The sequence below is a fragment of the Echinops telfairi genome, unplaced genomic scaffold (assembly GCF_000313985.2).
Source record: "Echinops telfairi isolate 266 unplaced genomic scaffold, ASM31398v2 ScPeMD7_7475;HRSCAF=8513, whole genome shotgun sequence".
Lineage (NCBI taxonomy): Eukaryota > Metazoa > Chordata > Mammalia > Afrosoricida > Tenrecidae > Echinops > Echinops telfairi.
This window is the reverse complement of record NW_022111379.1, coordinates 7,573,911-7,579,546: the sequence shown is the minus strand read 5'-3', so window position 1 is coordinate 7,579,546 and position 5,636 is coordinate 7,573,911.

Sequence of the window (5,636 nt, the reverse complement as noted above, 5' to 3'; positions counted from 1 at the left end):
AAAAAAAGAATTCTACTAGCTTCTTCAGCCTGAAATTGACCAAACATTCCATCAAGATGCACTGATAATTATTTGTGATTGGAATGCAACAGTTGGAAATGAGGAGGAATAAGATCAGTGATTGGGAAATATAAGCTTTGTGATAGAAGCAAGGCTGGAGCTCACATGAGAGTATTTGGTAAGACCAATGACTTATTCATAGCAAATACCTTTTTTCAACATCATAAATGGCAACTGTACACATGGATCTCATCAGATAGACCACACAGAAATCAAATGTACTGCGTTTGTGGAAAGCTCAATTTTCGTCATCACAATGATGTCGGGCGGGGGCTGACTGTGGAGCAGACCACCAATTTCTCAGATGTGAGTTCAGGTTGAAGCTGAAAAAAATGAAAACAAGCCCACAAGAGCCGAAGTATGACCATGAGTATCTGCCAACTGAATTTAGAGACTGCCTCAAGAATAATTTGATGTATTTAATACTGTGTTAGTTTGGGTAGTCTAGAGAAACAAATCTAGGGAGACTCATGTGTATAAGAGAGTTCTATATAAAGGGTAATTGGACATTAAGAAAGCATCCCAACCCAGTCCAGTCCAAGCCTATAAGTCCGATATTTGCCCATATGTCCGATACCAATCTATACAGTCCTCCAGATTCATGAAATACATGCAATGACACCGAATGCAGGATGATCACAGGCCAGTGGGTACAAAGTCTTTTGGATCCAGTGGCATTAGTAGCATCTCAGCACTGGCAGGGGTCTCCGCGTGGCTCCTCCAGTTCCCAGGGGGATGGAGTCTAGCAGCATACTGACATCTGTCTTGTCAGTAGAGTGTGTCAGGGAGTGAGCATTGTCAGTAGAGCGTCTCCAAGGGAGTGAGCTGAGAGAGAGAGAGAGAGACTGTCTTCTGCCTCCAAGGAGGAAATCCAGGAATTCTCAGGAGAAGGCCAAGTCCACACAGAGACCTCATTGGCTATGATCCGATTGACAGACTAGACTCCACCCCTTCACTCTTAATTCTATGAAGTCCCAAATTGACACCAGATTACGTAACTACCAGGAACACTATTGATGTAAATAAAATAAGTTGTGTGATGACATCAAGGACATCATACACGAAGAAAGCAAAAGATCATTGGAAAGATAAGAAAGAAAAAATTGTCCGAAGAGACCCTGGTCCTTGACAATAAATGAAGAATAGCTAAAACGAATGGAAGAATTGATGGAATGCCAGCTAAGAACATCAACATATAGATAGCTCCAACATTTGTCTGTCAGTTTGTCAAACTGTGGTGGTGTGTGCATTGCTGTGATGCTGGAAGCTACATCTTTGGTATTTTAAATACGAGCGGGGTGACCCAAGCCGCACGGCTTCAGCAGAGCTTCCAGTCTAAGAAGAGACTGCAAAGAAGGAACGGGCTGTCCGTGTCAGAGGAATTCCCCCCTGAGAACCTTACGGACTGCAGTGAAATATCGTCAGATTCTGAAAGCCTCATGGACCGCTGCAGACCATTGTCAGAGTTAGTGCCAGAAGATGAGCCCCTTCGGTTAGAAGGCACTCAAAGTATGACTGATGAAGAGCTGCCTTCTCGCGGTAGAATTGACCTTGACTTGGATGGAGGGAACCCTGCCAGAGTAGTTCTCAGGACCTTCATATGCTGATGGGGCATGACTCAGGATGAGAAGAAAGAGCTGCAAACCTCTGTTCCTAATTGGAACCTGGTTTCCGTTGTGGCTGTTGTTATTTTTAAACTGGCTGGAACACGGGGAGTGTTGCAGCGAAGAAAAAGAAGGTCCCTGCGGTTCCAGAGACCCCTAAAAAAAAGTGAAGACATTTCACAGAAATAAGATCAAGCACCTGAGAAAGAAGTTTGCTCAAAAGATGTTTCAAAAGGCCAGGGGGAAGCTTGTCAGTGAGAAAGCTAAGCACTCTCGCAAGGAATACAGGCAGATGAACAGAACGGAAATCCGAATGTCTAGGATGGCAAGAGAAGCTGACAGCTTGCATGTACCTGGACAACCCAAACTGACATTTATTATCAGGATTAGAGATATCAATGCTGTGAGCCCAAAGGTTCCAAGCGGGTTGCAGCTTCTCCACCTTGGCCAGATTTTCAATGGCAGCTTTGTTAAGCTGAATAAGGCGTCAATTAACATGCTGAGGATTGTGGAACTATACAATGAATAATGGACTTACAAGTGTGGTGAGGACAAAACCAATAAGAAGCACGTTGGCCCAACAGATAACCCTTTGATTGCACGATTTCTTGGTAAAGATGGCATCATCTGCATGGAGGACCTGATTCATGTGCTCTAAGCAGTTGGGAAATACTTCAAAGAAGCAAATAACTTCCTGTGGTCCTTCAAATTATCTTCTCCACGAGGTGGGATGAAGAAAAAGGCCACCCATTTCTTAGAAAGTGGAGATGCTGGCAACAGGGAAGACCAGCTCAACAGGCTTATTAATATTTTCCATGATTATTTTTATAATCTGATCAGTTAATAAAACAGTAACTGCTTTCAAATGGAAAATAATAATAATAGGAACCTGGAATGTACAAAGCATGAATCTAGGAAAATTTTAAATTGTAAAAAATGAAATGGAGTTTTAAAGATCAATATTTTAGGCATTAGTGAGCTGAAACGGACTGATACTAGCCATTTTGAATTAGACAATCATTTGGTTTAATATGCCTGGAATGACAGATTCAAGAGGAATGATACTTTATTCATGGTCAAAAAAGACATTTCAATGCTGTCTGTGATAAGATACTATCTGTCTGAATACAAGGAAATCCAGTCAATACAACTAGCACTCAAATTTATGCACTGACCGCAGAAGCAAGTGATGAAGAAATAGAAGAATTCTACATACTTCTTTAGTCTGAAATTGATCAAACTTGCAGTCAAGATGCACTAATAATTATTTGTGATTGGAATGCAAAATCTGGAGATGAAGCAACAAAATGTGGTCTTGGTGACAGAAACAAAGCTGGAGATTGCATGGTGGAACTTTGGCGGACCAACAACTTCTTCCTCCCAAATACCTTTTTTCCACAACAAAAACAGTGACTAGACACGTGGACTTCTCGAGATGGAATTACACGGAAATCAAATTGACTACATCTGTGGAAAGAGACCATGGCGAAGTTCAATATCAGCAGATAAAACCAGGCCTGGGGATGACGGTGGAACAGACCACGAATTGCTCATATGTAAGTTCTGGTGGAAGCTGAAGGAAATTAAAACAGGTCCATGAGAGCCAAAATACGACCTTGAGCATACCCCAATCTGAATTTCCATAACGCCTCAAGAACAGATTTGACACCTTGGATACTAAGAAGCTGTAGAATGACATGAAGAAAGCCAAAGGTAATTAAGAAGACACGAAGGAAAGAAAAAAAAATCAAAGTGGATGTCAGAAGAGACCCTGAAGCTTGCTCTTAAACATAAAGTAGCTAAGGCAAATGGAAGACATGATGAAGTCAAACGCAAGCAGAGAAGAAATTTTTAAAGGGCAGCTTGAGAAGATAAAGTAAAATATGATAACAAAATGTGCAAAGGCCTGCAGCTGGGAAACCCAAAAGGAAGAACATGCTCAGCCTATCTTAAACTGAAAGAACTCAAGAAAAAAAATAAGCCTTGAGTTGCAAGATTAAAAGATTCTTTGGGGCAATATTTTGAATGAAGTAGGACGCATCAAAATAAGATGGAAAGAATGCACAGAATCACTGGACCAAAAAGAACGAGTCAACATTCAACAATTTCAAGAGGTAGCATATAATCAATGACCAATCGTAGTGAAGGAAGAAGTCTGAGCTGCACTGAAAGCATTAGCCAAAAATAAGGCTCCAGGAATTGATGGAATCTCCATTGAAATGTTTCAGCAAGCTGAAGAAGCAGTCACTCGTCTGTGCCAGGAAATGTGAAAGACAGCTACTTGACCGACTGGAAGAGACCCATATTTGTACTTATTCTAAAGAAAGGCGACCCAAGAGAATGCTCAAATTATAGAACAGTATCATTTATATCACATGAAAATAAAACGTTGCTGAAGATCATCCAACAACAACTACAGTAGTACATTGACAGGGAGCTGCCAGATCTCAGGCAGGATTCAGAAGACGATGTGGAACAAAATCAGATGGATCTTGGCTTAAAGCAGAGAATACCACAGAGATGTTTACTTGTGTCTTATTGTCTATATAAAGGATTTCAACAGTGCGGATCATAATAAACCACGGATACCCTGGGGAAGAGTGGGAATTCTAGAACACTTAATTGCGTTCATGTGGAACCTATGCATAGATCAAGAGGCAGTTGTGTGATGGAAGCAAAGGAATCCTTCAAGGTTTAAAAATGAGGAAAGGTGTGCATCAGGATTGTATTCTCTCACCATACTTAGTCTATCTGTATGCTGCAAAAATAAGCAGAGAAGCTGTATTAAACAAAGACGATTGCAGCATCGAGATCGGAGGGAGGCTTAAAAACAATCTGCGATATGTACATGACACACCCCTCCTTGCTAGAAGTGAGGAGAACTTGAAGTATTTACTGATGCAAATCAAGGACTGACACCTTCAGTGTGAATTACAACTCAACGTAAAGAAAACACACCTGGATCAATAGGTAACATCATGATAAACAAAGAAAAGATTGAGGTTGTCAAGGATTTCATCTTGCTTGGATCTACAATCAATGGTCATAGAAGCAGCCGCCAAAGACATCAAATGATGCAGGGCACTGGCTAAATCTGCTGCACAAGACCTCTACGTGTTGAGAAGCAAGGATGTCATTTTGAGGGCAAAGATGCACTTGACCCAAGCCAGGGTATTTCAGCCATCTGATATGTAAACTGAAGGCTGGACAATGGATAAGGAAGACTGAAGAAGAATTGGTGCATTTGAATTATGGTGCTGGCAAAGAATACTGGAAGTACTGCGCTCTGTCAGAAGCACCAACAGATCTATGCTGAAGAGTACAATCAGAAGGCTCCCTAGAGGAAAGGATGGCAAACTTTGTTTCACATAGTTTGGACATGTTATGAGTGGAGACCAGGACTTGGAAAAGGACATCATGCTTGGTGAAGCAGAGGGGCAGCGAATCTCTTGACTGCTGCTTCCATGAGCCTTGATTGTGGATCCAAGCAAGATGAAATCCTTGACAACTGCGGTTTTATCATTCATCACAATAAATGTCATCTACTGGTCTAGTTGAGAAGATTTGGGTTTCCTTTATACTGAGTTGTAATCTACACTGAAGGCTACAGGTTTTTATCTTCATCGGCAAATGCTTCGAGTACTCCTTGCTTTCTGTTAGCAAGGTGATATCATCTTGAAGATTGCTATTCTATAAGGTTTTCTTCTATTCCTGATGTCATTTTCCTTCATATATTACAGCTTCTCGGATTATTTGCTCAATATACAGACTGAATAAGTATGGTGAAAGGATACAACCCTGACACACGTTTTTCCTGATTTTAAACCACAAAGTATTCCCTTGTTCTGTTGGAATGACTGCCTCTTGGTTCATGTACAAGTTCTTCATGAGCACCATGAGGTATTCAAGAATTCCCATTCTTCTCAATATGACCCATAGTTTGCTATGATCCACACAGTCAAATACCTTTGC